Below are 18,272 nucleotides of genomic sequence, written 5' to 3' on the forward strand. Positions count from 1 at the left end.
TTTTCCTGTGTAGGACATTCAGGGAAGAAACTTAGCTGACATGAATCCACTTGCAGGCCTAACCTGGATGGCTGTGAATTGGCTTAATCTCAGCTGGCAACTGTGAGCAGTTATTAACTCTCTCACAGTGGTATCTGGGATTATGCTAAACACAGCAATTTCTTTGCTCTAATGGATTAGCAGATCTGCATGGCACCTAAATTACAGGACCAAGAGATACTGTTGCACTACACAAAATTGAAACACACCATGCACGGAAGATCAACCTTGTGGTTTATTCTCACCATTAGGTACACTGAACTCCAGACCTTGCCTTGGTACACTCCTAACCCTTCCCAGCTTTACTGTTGCAGCATCCTGCAGCCGTAGAATAATCTGTGTGTTAACTGGGTTAACAAATTTTTCGGATATCACATCTCATTCCAACCCCACTGAAAATGTTATTTGTAAAAATACCCTCTAAAGACATTGGTCTAGCACTGAACTGTAGGGCAGATGATGGTTTTTCTGTCTTTAGTCCTTCACATCTGAGTGTTTTAAGATAAACAAAGTTCTGTGCCCAGACTTTTCACTTTATCCCCGCCTTGTCACAAGTTCAAAGATCCATGTTCCACCATAACCACCATCTACACTGAATTTTCCATTACCCAAAACAATTGCAATCAGTTTTTCCCACATTTATGACCTTGGTAATGCCCCAACTCAAACCAGTAAGGGTTCTTGTAACTTTTTTAAAGTTGAAGTTCACATGCTGAAGAGGAACAAAAGATTACCTACCATTTCAAGAAACACAGCTCTCATATCTACGTCCATATTTATGGTACCAAGCATTAATGCAATGTTTGAAAAATGACATGCACAATCTACCTTTATGTAGTTCTCATTTAGCTCTTACTTACATTTAAAATCTAATTACAGATACCATTATAAATAAGCAAACTAAAGCAATATCTTCTGTCTTGAATTCAACCCCATTAATTTAAGAAATCATCACAGTTTCATGATAAAGTCATCACTGACTCTGGCAGGATATCAAAGATCATTAGAGTTAGCTAGCTACCAAGTAGTCAAACACAAATCCTGTTACGCTGAAGCATATATTTGGTATTATGGAAAGCAGAGACCCTCCTTGCTATGAAACGCCACTCACAAATAATTTTCTTAAGCTGTCAAACAAATAAGCTGGCTCTTTATCCACAATTATAAAATTATTATTCACATTTGCAGTGCTTGCAACTTCATTACTTACAACCCAACCCAAAGGTGCAGAAATCAATGCAAGATTCCCCGTACTATTAGATGGCTTTAGTCAGCCTATGGATACCCAGCAGAAAGGAATATTATATATAGCCAGTGCACATAAAATAGTTATATTCATTTCACCACAGTTTTATGGCTGAAAGCTCCAGATGGCCAATCCTTAGAGATATCTCCCTAAGTTTTATTTACGTGTGAGATTCCAAGGAGCATCTGTAGTCTGCCAAAAACTACTCGTGTCACACTAAGGATCAAAGGAACCTGATAAATGATGGATTGCTCTGATGTACAGAAGGTAGTGCTCAGCCACAAATAAAAAGGTATCACGCAAGTTCTTTTTAGTCCTGCAAAATTTTAGAAGAAAATAATTCTGAGATAAAAGTGCACTATCTGAAACAGCCCTGACAAAGTGATGCTATTTCTACCTCAGCAAATGCTAACAAAAGTACCTCGGATGTAAAAGTGTGGTTCGTTCCTGATGTTTTTATGGACTTAGTTATCACTCTCCTTAGTCACCAGATGTCACTGGACATGGTTTGTTCTCCCCTGGAAAGAGTTCTTCAATTCCACTATTCACTGTAAGCATTTATTTTCCCCACACCCAAAGTTCAAGTTAATGAAAATATCTAGCTCACTGTGGACACAGATTGGACAATATTTTAACAGCCAGACCTAGCAGACTGCATGGCATTTGTGCCATGGAAGCAGTAACAAAATGAGTTATGAACTTATATATGGCTCACAAAAAACATTGTGAAGAACTGAATAGAACCCAATTCTAAAGATCAGCATGTACTCCAGTCATGCACTGGCAGCTAGAGCTACGGAGTGACACTTTTAACAGTTGACAGGAACAGGCTGTCATCTGAAGATTCATTTCAGGTTTATTTTGCTCATTCTTACAAATAATGCATTTGGAAGTGTTAGAAAAAAATAACAAGACGCTGGGTAAACACAGATTTAGCCATTACTGTTCAATCAGGCCTAATTTTCAGCCTTGAAACTCAGGAAACACTGCTTTTAATTTAAAAAAAAATTTCAAAAAATAAATACATCTTAGAACTGATCTATGGTGTGAGACCCACTCTGAACTGGACAGAGTGGGAACAGTTGGCAGATCAGAGACACAGGGACAATGCTGATGTATCAGCCTCTGCTGCAGCACATTACAGGGAGCTCTAACCTGAATCTCCACATCAGTGCATCACAGCTGAAGCAGTGCTTTACCCAGGGCATGCACAGCTTTTCCTCCAGCTCACCTCAGCAACGTGAGTGGGCACTGAACCTCGGTCTGCTGGTTAGACGTAGCCAGGGCACCTCTGTGAAGGACAGCAACTTCATTAAATTAGTTACAGTCAGACACATTCCAGGTTATTTCGTTATGGGCCTGTTCCAGAAACACAAACCCCAACTATCTCCAAAATCATTGATGGCATTCTTTCAAACAGAAGCGGGTAAAAGCAGAAATCTTGATATCTGAGGGCTGTGATGACCACATCTTGCTTATGGTGCGTGTGTTATTAGCTCTCAGTACAGTAACATCTACAGCAAATGGACAGGCATACCTGGCACATGTTCATCCAGTGGAAATACAGAGGCTAGCTATCAAAACTCAGGTCTGAAACTGGATTATTCCTTTCAAATGTAGTGTTTTTTCTAGATCCAGAAAATGTGTGAGAAATAGGAGAGTAATATTAGCTCTGTAGTTCTTATTGCCAAGACACTGCCATGCATGCTGACATAAGCTTATAGTTTCTCATGAATTTCACAACTTGAACACTTAGTGAATTTACAGACTCGCCCTGCTGCAAACCTACATAATTTCCTGCATTTTTGAGAACACGCTTGCTGACTAGCTTGTGTCAAACTATTCAACCAACAAACAACAGTTCTGAATAAAGTAAAACTTGTATAAGGTGTATAATGCTCCCTAGCAGTGCTGCCTGGAGTGATTCTTGGTAATATTTATTCTCAGTAGAACTTACATAAAAGAAAGGTATAAATTTCCTAAAGAACTGAGCGGTGCAATTAAGCAGTCTTCTTCACTTCCTAGTATACTGGCCTTGTTAAGCCTCAACACTTGAAGTTTAAAATTTCAAAAAAAAAAAAAAAAAATCTAGGAGGTAACCAAAACCACTGCAGAGTTTTTGATGTCGCAGATACTGCATCAGGAACTGATTGGATAATAATCAGTCACCATCAGTTCCTAATGCATTGCCTTCAGCATCTAAACAAGCACCTCTGAGTTTCTAACATGAATAGCTGCAATACTGTAGTGCTGACACATGCACTAAATGTCCGCCTACCAAAAACTTGACAGCTCTCACAAAAACACAATATTACCTTTAGAGGGAAATCAAAAGGTGTTAGTGCTTTTCAGTGGGACATCTCACTCCCTCACAGATTAGGGCAGTGCAATTACAAACAGACTGGGAGGAAAAAATTGAAGGAAGAGAGGACTGTTCCTGCCTGAGGTGGTTACCTCAACAATGTATTTCTCTTCATAAACAATGTACAAGACATACCTAAAATATAAAGATAGTGATAATGGCAAGTCACTTGTACCTTATTTCAAAAGTACTGCGCAATTATTTACAAACTGTTTTGTATTATTAAAATAGATGCACAAAAATATGCATACTGATTTATATGTACATATCTATGAGACCAAACAGAAAAGTAGAGAGAGAGAAATCTTTACTTCGCTGATGAAACAGAAGCTACACTGAACTGGAACACTGCAAAGGACAGCATATAATGTTAATGCACAACAATTCACTCAGGAACTGAATGACGCATATCCAATTTTAATAGTGTGTGATGTCTGGGTAAGTAGAAGGCCAGTTATGAAATATTAATTTGACAGACCTTTGCGGCTCTTTGGGTTCTTGTGTCTCCAAAAGTAACCTGAGCCTTGATTTAGACCTCAGCTGAAGAACACAGCCCTCACCACATTAATACCACAATTTCACAGCTGAGCATGTGGTCAGAGGAAAGCATCTGGAACCTCCAGTACATCCACGGACGTGTTGGACGTCTCATCTCTCTATTCAGAACCTATCTCATCTCACGTGAATTTGTGATCACCAATCTACAGCACAGATCTGGGTAAACTGAAGAAGGAATACGTACACCAGGATATCAAAACTCTCAGTGAACTTTCTTGTATTAATTGCTTAGAAAGATAACCTGGCAAAACTTACCTGCACTCTGACAAAATCAACATCACCTCCCCAGTTCTCTGGGGGGAAAGTGGATGCCTAAGAACTTAATTATGATGTAACAGAGTCAACTGACATTGTTTAATTCATTATTCTTATTAAGACCTGAAGCTCAGAAACTTTAAATACAACCTTCTGGCTGTCTCCTTATGAGTTTTACCCATTTATTCTACTTGGAGATTAGTCTGGCCACAAACTTTTAATAAGAATGGGGACGTGGAACTCATCTCCCTCCCACAAATTGTAGACATTTTTTAACCAAAGGTGTGTTTCATTACATTACAATGGTAAGAAGCAAAATCTATATTCAAATCCTCAATCTAGAATCCATGTATTCAGAGATGAGAAGTGCTGGCACAGGTCCACAGGTTAAACCCTCAGAGTGAACCAATCCACTAAGAAAGAAATTTGCATAGCACAAAAGCAGTCTAAAGGCGCCACCGTACATGCAGAGACACGGAGCACCTTCTAAAGGCAGGAAACATGGCTTGTGGCAAGAGTAATTTTAGGAGTAAAACAAGAAGCCTGAGTAAGCAGATGTTGTCTGCAAGGTCAGAAAGGTAAGTGCCAGTTTCACAACACTGCAGTTTATGCAGTGACACAGAACTTATTCCAGTCCCTCTGGGGAATCAACACCACCTGTGTTGGTTTGTATCTCTGAGCAGATTAAACTGTGACCTACAATCTCCTCCCTTCAGGCAGATCCCGGATTCGTGCACACAGACATCCACGCTGTCTCCAGCTGGCACTAAGGTTCTGAGGGAACAGTCTGAAGAAAACCAAAGTGGTTTCTTAGCCCCTTTTTTTTTTCCCCTTCCTGGGAAAATATTTCAAGCTTACCAAGACTTAGGAACACTGTCCTTTCACTTATTTTTCTCCTATTGTCTATCTTTTTTAGAACACTTGTATTCAAGGGGAAATACATCAAACATTTTTATTTATTACTTTATTTTGACCTTTTCTAGCACCAAAAGTGTATTCAGCATATAGCGCATGAGTGAATGGCATCATTCCACAGGCCAAACATACACAAAATGTGAGGAATAACTGCTGCAGAAAGGAGCTAGCAATAAAATTATTAGTAATAATTAAGTTATATTTGTATTAAGTATTTTGGAGAGGAGAGGAGAGGAGAGGAGAGGAGAGGAGAGGAGAGGAGAGGAGAGGAGAGGAGAGGAGAGGAGAGGAGAGGAGAGGAGAGGAGAGGAGAGGAGAGGAGAGGAGAGGAGAGGAGAGGAGAGGAGAGGAGAGGAGAGGAGAGGAGAGGAGAGGAGAGGAGAGGAGAGGAGAGGAGAGGAGAGGAGAGGAGAGGAGAGGAGAGGAGAGGAGAGGAGAGGAGAGGAGAGGAGAGGAGAGGAGAGGAGAGGGAGACCGAGACCGAGACCGAGACCGAGACCGAGACCGAGACCGAGACCGAGACCGAGACCGAGACGAGGAGGGGAAGAGGAGAGAAGAGAAGAAAAATGGGTCCCATTCATTATGCTCACTGATTCCACAAGCTTGTACCTATTTCTGCAGGAGATACGCTTACCTGGGCAGCTGGCAACATGTGTACAAGGGAGCAGAAGTGATCCTACACCACACATATATGCAGAATTACATGACAGATACTGGTCTAGGTGCTGTGGCAATTGTAGCCAGCTTCCCCCATGTCCCTACACCAAAGAGCACATATTTATTTGAGAAGTTAAAAAGAACTGAGGTCTCTGTGATTAGCACTGCCTGGTGCCACTTGTGCTCTGATCTCATGGCATGCAGTTACAATCCTCTCTTCTCAAAACCCGAGACTCTCATTTAGACAGAGGCCACGCCAACCCTAACCAATAAGAGTACATCCTTCTCAGAAATTACTACAGCCATAAAGCACACAGCTAGTTTTCTTAATTCTATAGAAGCCATTTTCCTTTTACTTTCATTTGGTCAATCTTTTACAAAACTTTTTTTTTTTAAACAAGTCTTAACATTAAGTTTTGCTAAATGTGAACGCACTCTGTGAACTTCACAATTTTATGGCCATATAGCTACAAAGAAGGGAATGAGGGGGAGAAAGAAAGAGAAAGCTCTTACAACAAAAGCTGCAAAAGTTATTACAGGTTTATTTTAATTTACTAGACTTCAAGATTACTATATCCCTTGATAGTTGTTCTGAATGGCTCTGAAACCTAGTGGTTTGGCCTGTTAGATATATCAAATTACCTGTGCAGAGCAACGTGCAGTTATCTATACCTTATGCTTCCCAGTACTGGGGAGTGGGACTGGCAGATCTAGGCCTTTGCTTTGGACTCAATTAACCACCAAGGAATTAGCATGGTATTATAGTTATCTTCAGATACCGGATCAGCCTAAACAGAAATGCCGTGAGAGAGCAAATGGGTGGGAAGACTGAAGGGAGCTGATGTCATTGAGCTCACACCGTAATCTAATTCTAGATTGTTTAGGCCTCCCATCTCTCATCCTCTTCTTCTCTTCCTGTTTCTAGGAAAGAAAATAGCCTCCACCCTGCTAATGATCCCTCAGGGGAGGCAGCGTCAAGAGGCAACACTTGCTGCAGCAGAGAGAAGCCACGGCTGCTGCTGCTGTTGCGGCACACAGCATCAGGCTAAGAGTATCCGCAGCCTACAGCCATCAACTCATCTCAGTGGGTGAGGATGGAAGCCTCCCCCCATGGGAACTCGGCTGACTCAGGGAGGGAGGGGAACAACTTTTCAGTGAAAACAAACCACCGAGCTTCCCAGAACCCCAGTAATGTCTATGCATTCTCCAGAGAGGATTTGCAGAAAGACAGGAACAAACACACTCAAACAGAAAGATGCATAGTTGGAAACATCATTTGAACATGACATTTCATGGTGAAAACATAGGACAGAGGGCTCAAGAAGCTCTCGGGTTCCTCTCACTCTGCTTTTTCATAACTTCTTTGTCTCCCTCGCCCCTGCTGAATGCTTAGAGCCAGCTTCTGAGCCCCCTCACTGAAGCTGGTAGAAACAAGTAAGGAGGCAAAAAGGGACCACTTACTCCTCTTCCATGATTTTTTTCTCCCCTTTCACACTTCTATCCCACTTCAGCCACTGTCTAACCAGCCTGCAGTGACAGCCACAAAAAATGTCATTAACTACTTCTCCTCCCTTACCTTTTTCTCACTGCCAAGAGAGCATCCAGTAATTCTTTCCCTGAGAAACCTTTGTCGTCTCAGATGGAGAGCAACTTTTCCATTACTTTTTCCCACTCCCTGATTCAGCCTCTGCCAGAGGACAGTGTGCAAACACGATGTTCCACAGATTTGTTAACCACAGAGTGCTACATTCATTTATGACAGGTATGACCTGGGAGAAAAATGAAGAGGGAAGAAGGAGGAAGCATTTGATAAGCCAGTAATTAAATGCTAACATGTTGAATCTCCCACTTTGCTCTCACTGCTTTTGAAGGCAACAAAATCCCCACTGGTATTTCCTAGGAATCTCTATACATACAAAAAAATTATCTGAGGCAGGCATTCCTTACAATATAAATTATCGTAATGGCATCAGACCACAGATCCATCTAATTCACCTGGCAGTAACTAAAACAAGGTGCAAGAACAAGGTAAACACAGTGGTACTTTCCTAAATGCTCTTCCAAGCTCCAACAATTTGTGGCTCATGAACTCCCCAACACATACAATCCCATGCATTTAGTATCCCTAACAAACTTATTTTTCATGAACCTGTCCTGTATCCCCTTGAGCTCCCATACACTGCAGCATCCATAATACCTGAGGCAAGGAGTTCCACAGTTTAACTACACATAGTAATGAAGAATCACTTCTTTTTGTACCTCTGCTCAGCAGAGCTTCCTTTGAGCTTTACCTTGTTTGAAAATCTGGCAGTTGCATATGCATATGAAAAACAGTGGTTGCTCCTAAAAATTTGTGTAAATTTTACCACACTATTCCACAGTTCCTGCTGGAAATAGGAGAAAGAACTAAGAAACAAAAAAAACAGGGGGGGAGAAAAAGCCTAGGCAATGAGGAAAGAAGGCAACTGTAGCGAAGCAGGTCATTGTATCAAAAAAGAGAATCTGTAATTCCTACTTTAAGGGCACAAAGAAGTCTGCCAGAGAAGTTTACACATCTTTTGACTTTCTGCCCAAGTATCTCAGCAAGTAGAAAGATGTTTTAAATGACAGGCCCCCCTCTCTCCTGACTGCATACTTGGAGACGTTTAGATGCCATATTTATTCCATCAGGCTCATGAAATAAGTCACACCCAACAATTGTGCTCCAGAGATGCCCATTTCAGACAGTAGGGTCTGAGTAACTAGCATGGAGGTCTACGGTCTTCCCAGTTTTGGTTTATCCACCTCCCACTTGGACCATATCTCAACACAGACAGGGAAGGCGCGCAAAGCTGTCCACCCTTTTAGATGACTCTACAGTCCTGATGGAGCAACAGCTTGGGGCACACACTGCAGTTAGCCACCCACACACATAGGTTAATGCACTTTTTGGTGATTCATAAACACAGATCTAACAGCAGAATCAAGCCTTTTGTTCATTATTTTGGACTGAAACATCAGTTAACATTTTTTACAGATGACTGTCAAGGCAAAATCCTGGACTGAAGAGTCCTGCTTATCTAAAACGATTTTCAGCTACACCCTTTAAGGCAAAGCCATGTCTATTAAAAGAAATAAAGAAAATCCCAGAATCATAATCCTGGAACATTCAGCTGCATACTGTACTCCATGCAGTCCATTATGTCTAGATTTTGCAGGGATCCTCTGTAGAGCAAATGCTATTACTGTGCTACATAATCCCTGGTCACTGTGGACTAGTTAAGGATGGATTTGTACAGTCTTAACTGCAAATTCTTCTGCTTTTGGGTGTTCTTGCCGAATCTTTAATAACATAGCTTTGAAGTTTAATTACTCTCTTAACAGCTGTGACCATTATACTTGAGATGTATACAAGATGAGTAATAAGCTTGTAAAGTAGGAGTTAAATTTAACCAACACGGGAAAACATGAGGAAAGTTTTATTCATCGATAGCTTTGACAAAATTAACTTTAGTGTCATGCACATCAAGTCCAATTTTCAAATCACTGGAGATCTGCCCTCTCGGCCCTTCCAGAAAATTCTATTCAATCACTAATTATGAAAGAGAGGAAGAGTTGCCAATCAAAGCGGCCGGGGAAGGAGTGAGGGGGCAAGAAGATTCACAACGCCAGTTAACTTTACTACTAATATAATGGAAAAAACATGTGCAGAGCAGCCACCCAGAAGATGACTGCCCACAGAATTCTGAAGAAAGAGTTACATCAGAAGAGAAGATGGCCACGGAAGATTACATTGGCACACAGCTCGACTAATCTAATGCACAGAGCTAGAATGAGAGAGACTATGGACACAGAAAAACTGCTCTGACATAGAGATATATTGCCACATTCCCTTTTTTAGAGAAAGGGGAAAGGCAGCCTATGTGTCAGCTAACAGAGGACAGATCTTTATGAGGGAAGCATTTCCATAAGATTTTATATGATCGATCATTTTCTTTGACCTCCCCACAATACTGTGATACCCTCAGAACTAAACGGCTCAGATTTGCAAAAAGAACACAAAGGGAGACACTGGAAATGCACATCCAATCAGCAATCTCCTTTTCTATCTTTACTGTTGTTTGCCTGATGACATAGATACAGTTTTAGGTAAGAATGTACATTGAAAAATGCATGTACATGGAAGTACAGGACTCCAATAGCCCCTCTACACCATTGTCAATGCGAAGCATAAACACATTGTGGCATAGAGTTCATATAGTCAACAATAAATACAAAACTACACATGTAGACTGCAGTTCTGCAACTGCGTTTTCTTAGGCACCCACCTATATTCAGCCAGCATCATTTGCAAAGTAAGGACATATTAGCAAACAGGACTACAGGATTTATTTTCTCAACAATATTTAGTAAGATAAAGGACATTTTTATAACATAGGACATAAATTTTTCTTGGGCACAGCAGGTGCTGACAGATGGAGAGGGACGCACATCACAGCATTTTTTGGTTTTAAGTAGTGGGTTCAGGAATGTTATTCCATGTCACAGAAAGGATGGTTACTGGCTTAAAAGCCTTGGCCTCTAGAAGGTTTTTTCAGATATAAATCATGTCCCATTTTGATCATTTTTTCTTACTGCATCTACAAACTTCTTTTTTGCTCCTGCCATTTTCCAAACTATTCTGGCAGCCATATTTCTATATACGTACCATATTCTACTGGTTCGCATAAATCTATATTATACATGAACACCTACGTATATAACTAGACACAAAAAAAACAATGTTGAAAGAATGCTAAAGCTGCCAAGTCCAGACTTCAAATGTCGTGAAGTGGCAAGATTCAACTTGCACATTTTTACACACTTACAAAAAGCATTGTTTCTACCTCTTCACGGTGTTTACAGAATATGAAGGGAAAAGGCAACAAGATTATGTAGGACCCTTTCATCCAAACTCTTGTTGTAATACAATGCGTGCTGTCCATAAGAAAAGTTCAGCATCTTTATATTTCTTTTGCTAGAGATTCTTCAAATGTCAGATATGGTAAGAAAACCAGAGTGGTACTTCTTTCTAAACACAGTGCTACAATTGATAGGGAACTTCTGAACTCTGTGAGACAAAACATTAGGGTAAGATACGTTTTTACCCAATTTACCCTAATTTTATAAAACTAAAAATCCCCCACTGCCATCTAAATACAGCATGTCTGTTATCTCACCAAAGGAGAACTTTCTGACAAAAGCTAGAAACGTGTCATCTAAATCTTCCTGTAGAAAACTCACAGAATTCATAATCTCATTCATTGATAACTTGACTTTTATATTTCCAATCTACATTCACATCAAGACATTATAGAGAGGTTTCCATATTGCCAGTTGAGAGGCAGAATTTATTATCTCCACGAATCATTAATTTTAGGCTCCAATAAAAGTACAAGGTCATTTAATGATGTGACAGATTATATCCCATCCCTGAAGTCTGAGGATCCCGAGAATAGCATCTCCTCTGCTAAATCAACCGGAGGGACAGTCTCAAAAACATTCTGCCCAGACACCACCAGGCTTACCAGCTCTGCTGAGAAACCATCAGCACTGCAAATTCTCCAAGTCCTGCTTATGCATTGTGCTGGCTGAGATTATAACCACCAAAAACTCCAGCTGTTTGTGCCAAAGTCCTTTACGTAGATGCACAACTGGAACTTGCAAATTACATGTAGAAACAGCTAAGGCTCATGAAACTCCAAAACATTTCTAGTATGACCAGTGTGGCCAGCAGGGCTGTAATTTCTGTGAATCCAGTATCTGGGGTTCTTGGAATTTACCAGCACTGCTGGCAAAGCAGTCACATCTTGTAACTCCCAGGCGGGCAGGAATGAGGTTCAAGGAACTTACAAGCTCTCTAGGGCAGCTGGAGGAACTTGCAAATTCAGTTAGACAGATACCTAGTGTTCGTGGAAATTTGCCAAACCTCTTCAGAAAACAAATCACAGCACATGACGCTTACAGTTTTTTCACTTTTGGAACTAAAGTAAGGCCCACTGCAGAGGTTATGCTCCCCAGTGAATGCCTGAATGAGTCTTTGCTAGGAATCTAAGTTATATTCTTGGCTGTGTATCTACAGACAATATGAAATTCCCTAGAGATTCAACATCTGCACCTTCTACCATATGCCTGAAGGACACTGTAAATGTTCTAATGCAAATTAAGCTCTGCGGGTAGTCTGGTGAAGATAGAATCTGTATAAAGTATCTCACACAAAATAAAACAAGCACCAAAGGAGCCAGCAACCAGTTCAGGTTCCAGCTTCAGAGCAGTTCTGGAAGGCTTGATGAAAGGTGAAGATGTTCCTAAGCACAAAGCAGTTGTTTGCTCCTCTGGCAACTGTCGTCTTCTGTTTGAGATATCCCAAACTATCTTCTTAACAACATCAATGACAAGCACTGAAACCCAATAACAAGGGGGAACACTGATGCCCAGGGAGGCAAGTGGGTATGGGTGATGGGACAAATGGGAAAAGCAAGGAAAACAACACCTACTGCTGGATATGTTGCATTGTGAGATCGGACACAAAAAATGCCATATGAAGGGACAGATATAATGAAATATTATCAAATAATTATTTCACTGTTGCTTCAAACAAAGCAACTAGCAACTAGCTTCAGCTATCATGTGCTTGAGCCTAACCTGCTAAGCACAGAAGTCTGATAAGTTTTAAAGACTCAGGCTGTTATTATATGAATATTACATATATATTACATGTATATCAGTATAGTGCATATGAATTAACAGATATTCTACTCTCTGACGGTTACCACAGAGTTTAACTGGACTTAGTTATCCCTGGAAGTTTCCACCCCATGTCTGCCTCCAAGTAGCTATGAAATCACTAAGCAGCTTCTGTGGAGGATCTGCACCTCCCCACATCAAAAATCAGTGTTAGATACTACCGTCAGCCTCCTCATTCAATCAGATTCAGGACAGGCCAAAGAATACTCTGACACTGGAACTGAGCCAAGATGTCCATTTCACATTAAAAGTGAGACAGTAGCCCTTGGAGGGGAACAGTCACAGAGATTAGTCAACATCAGCCCACCCAGGAAGGGAAGATTTTGCCTCATTTGCAGCAATTTAGAGAAAGCCAGGCTCTTCTGGACAGAGGTCTTTGACTGTGGCCTCCAGCACTGCTCTTTGACTTCCAGTTATGCAGCTACATTAGACCCATGTGAAAAGGGACTCCTCCTAGCTCCTAATGCCAGAGATAACCTGGAGCATCATTATCTTTAATAATTCTGGTTCACAACATGTGGGAAGGGGTAGCCCCATTGAGCTACCTATTCTCTCAGCTTTCTCCAAACCTGCTTTGCATCGCTTAGCACAGAGAAGCCTCTACAGAACCCATGGAGACAAATACAGCAGATGCTACCAGAAGGCCTTTACACAACTGCATGTGCTCTCTGTGTGCGTATGCACATATGCATGTGCATTTCAGTACATGTGCATGCGTGTTCATAGGTCTGTCTATACTTCCAGGACTTCTGCACCCAGAGAAATGGATTTTTGCCTTCTAAGAAGCATTGCTTTCATTAAGAGGAAAACAAAAGAGGCTGTAGGAAACATGAATAAGAAGGAGAGGTACCCGATAAGCATGGATAAAGGAAAACCTGATTTATCTATGCTCCTTAGACTCTGCTTATTACACCTACTTCCCCAAGCAGAAGTCTTCCCTCTCATTTTAATCTTTTGAAGACTCTGCAGAGACAGTAAACAGTGATAAAAACTGTATGCAATCAATATTTTTTATCCTCACTGATATTAACACACACAAAGAATCTTCTCAACAAGAGCCCTTCACACCCTTCTCTGCTGTGTATCACTCTTCCCCCGCACACATACCCATTGTACTCTCAAAAAATACACTGGAGTAATGCAGCCTCTCCCAGATTCCCTTGTGGTGCGGTCCTTGTGAATCTGAAACAGTCTGTTATTCCCAGAACCTGAACCTTAAGACAAATGGTTGCATTTAGAATTCCTACTCTTGCCAGGCTCAGATTTTTTTCCTGAATTCATCTTACCCAACTTTCTGTTTAACCAAATTGAAACAGAAACCACATTTTGCACAGAAGATGAAGATTACAGCAGCAGCTTCAGAAAATACCATACCAGGACAGGAAAGTTTAACACTCCCTAACCAGTCTAGCTCTTCCTAACACCACATGGAAAGACACCTTTGTAGTCATTACAGAAACACACACGCTTTTCCAAATAATTGTATCATAGAGGGTTAGTTAATTGCTTTGACAAGGCAACAAATGAAGCCTCACAAAGCACGTAAGTTTGTATGTAACAGCTTGCTACACCACTTACATAACTCACTCTGATTCTTTTCTCTCTCATGCAATGCTCAAGAAGTAAATTGACTTAAAGGGGGTGGGGGTAGTTATTGCCACACTTTAAACAGGAGGAAAATTAGTTTAATTGCTTATGTTATGTTAGAATATGCTGGCACACTGTGTAAAGACATTAGCTTCCTTTTTAAGGTGATTCTGTTCAGAGAATTCATCGCTTTGGCTCATTTAATCCATGAAGGTTCCTTTCTTCACTAACCAGAGCAAAAGACAATGGAAACTAGAAGTGGAGAGGATTAATGTAACATTCAGTTCTTTCATGTAGCAGATAATAACCTTGGACAAAGCCATGAGTTTCAACAGTTCCAGTCTAGGGCAAGCTCAGCTATGAAGCTACATCCCAGTTTCACAGATGATTTTTCTTCCCAAAATGAGCTGAAGCAAATGTCCAAATTCAAACTTCTTTAATACATTGAGAATTTTTGGAACAAGTTCTGGATATAAAGTCTGTGGAGCTCTTCATAACAGTATGAGACGTGGGAAAGACAGCCCCCCCAGAGGGCACTATGCCTGTGCTTTCTATCTAATATTCCATCTTCTCCTCTGCTGGTCTGACATTTGAACTGTAACTATAGAATCCCTTCAAAAATATTTGCACATTTTGGTTTGCCTTCCAGTAAACATCGCGCTTAACCTCTGAACACTGAAGGAGACAAACACACCTCATACTGCAACGTTGCCACTGGAGGGCAGCTCTATATTTCTAGATCTTTTTCATTATCTCAAAGAGGAACTGATTTCCTTGCATTCCTACACAATGGATCCGCAACATACAACTTCAGCTCAAGAACCTTATAAAAACCTTCTCTGTTTTAAAGCAAAATGCAATGGTTACCATTTAATTCACTGGTTTATTGTGCATTTATCTTTTGGAGGTATGCAGGATCCCCTTACGCAGATTTCAGAAGGATCTATGCTGAGTTGACTTTTTAATGGAGAGCACCATTGAGGAAACATCTCTTTATTTTGCCAGGGTGCTGTTTGTTTCCACAGTGCATTCCCAACCTCATAGGCTTATGGTATTTTCTGCAGCTTATAAGTCCATGTGCTTTAAACAGCAATAATAGCAATTTATCAAAAACCATGTTTTTAAAGGTCAGCCTTCTTTTAATGCACACATTTACGTAAAACCACAAAATCTATGTTACGCAATTTTCACCAGAAAAGAAGTGGCTGGTTCAAGTTACCTCATTTTTTCCTTTCTTTCCCACCCCCCACCCCCCACCCCCCCACCCCCCCGCTATCAAGTAGCCTATCATCTGGAAAAATCTCCACCAATGTTAGACCATGCCCCCAAATCAACATTTGCATTTACGTTTGTTTGTCCACTCTCCGCTTTTAGGCTTATCCATCAGCCAACAAATGATTGCTGTCAGTCAGATCACAGGAGCTCTGCCACAAGGGGAGTGCAGTCCCTGTTACTCCATACTCAGCTGTATTCCTTATACAAATTTTGGGGGATGCAGGCTCCACACTAACTTCGCACATGTGTTGAAGCGAAGTCAAATTTCCACAGGGCTCTAGCCACAGATCTGCATGGACACAAACCGAAAGCATCCTTCAAATAAGCCGCACAGAGGTTTTGCCATCCCGTTCTTTTCTTTTCTAAATGACTAAACAGACGATGCATCACATTACCACATCTCTCATTCCCTTTAACTGAGAAGTTCCCCTAAGTTTTGTCCCTTATTTCTCAGAAAACTCAGCCAGGAGCTGCAAGGATTACTGGGGCTTGGAAGCCAGTTGTTAGTATTATGCCACCATAATCAAGGGAAGCATGGACTGCATTTCCAGCCTCATTCAGGGACCTGGTCCCTCTTCTGAGACCATCCAGAGCATACCTCAGACTTGGTGCAACAGAAAAGGGAAATTTTTCTGGGACTACCATACTAAATTACTATGAGAACACCCCACAAATAATAATAATATGTTGTAAAAGTTTCTTTCCCTATTAGAAGACCTAGAAGACAAGCCCTACAACTGAATACTTGTACTGGCTATCTTCCAACCGTGAATGGAAAAACACACTGACACAAAAGTTTATTTTAAAAGACACCAGGGGGGTCACTTCCACATTAGGCCAGAGATTGAATTTTCCTCACATTTTGTGAAACTCTTCAGGAGATTTGTTGTGGCATTCCACAGTTCTCCAGGCAAAAAAAGCAAAACATACTGTATAGAGCTTGCAGATGCAGGAGTTGAACACTTCTTTTTAGAAAATACCAACCTACAACAACAAATCTTCTTGCTATTCACAAGAGAATCATTGAGTATTGCAAAACTTGATAATTACTGATTCATGACAGATTTAGGAAAAACATCAGCTTAAGTAATCAGGTCAGGGCACTGCTGTTGACCACAGTGTTGGCAAAAGAAAGAGTTTCTTCATATCTTTCATCAAAGTTTAACATTTCACAGTATTTAGCTTTTAGCACTTCATTGGTCCAGACCAGTAAACAACTGATAGCTTGAGAACTAGAAGTTAAATTGTGAGCAAACATCTTTATTTAGTATTATCTCGTAATTGACTTACAGCGTTCACAAACTTTTAAATTCGAGTTAGTAAAACTACTGAGGATCCCTAACAGTTGTAAATAATTTATTACTCCCGTTAATAAAATCATAAAATGATTAATCCCTTATACAGCCTGTCGCCAAAGGTATGCTGCATCATGTATTGCCAACTGGGAATAAAGATTTTGTTCAGATCTCAAGGTGAACAAATATCAAACCTACTTTTTTGTGAAGGAAATGTACAAGATCTTAATTTCCTCCTGGAAAATGAAGGAGGAAAAGTCAAGAGTTTTTCTCTAGTAAAGATTACTGCAAATAAATCCATTCCACTTTCTTCCACACCTCCATGATATTCTTTGCCTAACCCTGGGAAATAATTCTGAAAAGGCAACAGTGTAGTAGAAGAGGGTCTTCTGACTCCAAACGAAGTATTGCAATAGCTTCTTTTCATCTTTCTAAGATGCACATTTAAAAAAAAAAAAATCCTAAACCTGAGAAACTGTGAATCCACCCCAAGTAAATATTTGTTCTGCTGTAGAGAAGACACTATCCTTACCACTTCACCTAACTATGCTAAATGTGACTTACACAACCAAGCGTGTTCTAGCAATTTAAACCCAGCCCACAGGGGCTAACTTTTAACCAACACAACTTGCTACGCTTCAGGCCTACATCACAGATATATTTCCTGCATTCTGTAGAAGGATTCTACTGAATAACAACAGCCATGTTGGAGATGAAAAACAAAGGTAATTACATTAAGTGTGTCAAGAATTTGGAGTAATTCCATCCAAAGTAATGCCTTGTGCCACAGCCATAAGCTGTGATTTTCTATATAAAAGTATTTTTTATATGTATTTGTTCTAAAATGAATGTGACTGTTAACTTTGAATCACTATTAGCTCTAAAGGAATGTTGTAAAACCACTCAACCCTCTGCCTTCAGAGAAACAGAATTATATATCCTCTTATAAAATTTCCTGCTAATTAAAGAAGAAAGGAAAATCTTTGGTGGAAGGCGGGAAGCTATAGGAAGAATGGCTGGTAAGACTGTTTTACAGTCTTCTCCTTAGAACAGTGATTAGAAAGTTTTCACCCATTCACAGGATTATTTTATATTTTTTAAGAAAACTTCTCATTTTCATACAGTTCTACCCATAAAACTTAGATGCTGACATCACAAAGCCACCATTAATACAGACAGAATTAAATGTTATCTTTGCAGACTTTCTAAGTGAACAGACTATATTAAGCACAAATAACTCCCTTCTTTATAATAAGACGTGTCCCTGCAGATGAGATTGGGATGCTGGCAGAGCAGTCTCAAGAACTCGGATGATGAC

The 18,272-nt window shown here is 40.4% G+C and overlaps 2 long non-coding RNA genes across 2 annotated transcripts in view; one reads left to right on the forward strand and one right to left on the reverse strand.

Moving 5' to 3' along the window:
* Window positions 1-10,428, forward strand: part of LOC135312550 (uncharacterized) — a 44,870-nt gene extending 34,442 nt beyond the window's left edge. The window contains exon 3 of the long non-coding RNA XR_010372132.1: window positions 6,958-10,428. This is a non-coding gene — a long non-coding RNA (uncharacterized LOC135312550). The remainder of the gene's footprint in view (window positions 1-6,957) is intronic.
* LOC135312549 (uncharacterized) overlaps window positions 1-18,272 on the reverse strand; it is a 184,111-nt gene that overhangs the window by 82,883 nt on the left and 82,956 nt on the right. The gene's annotated exons all lie outside the window — the stretch shown is intronic.

The sequence above is a fragment of the Phalacrocorax carbo genome, chromosome 3 (genome assembly GCF_963921805.1).
Source record: "Phalacrocorax carbo chromosome 3, bPhaCar2.1, whole genome shotgun sequence".
Lineage (NCBI taxonomy): Eukaryota > Metazoa > Chordata > Aves > Suliformes > Phalacrocoracidae > Phalacrocorax > Phalacrocorax carbo.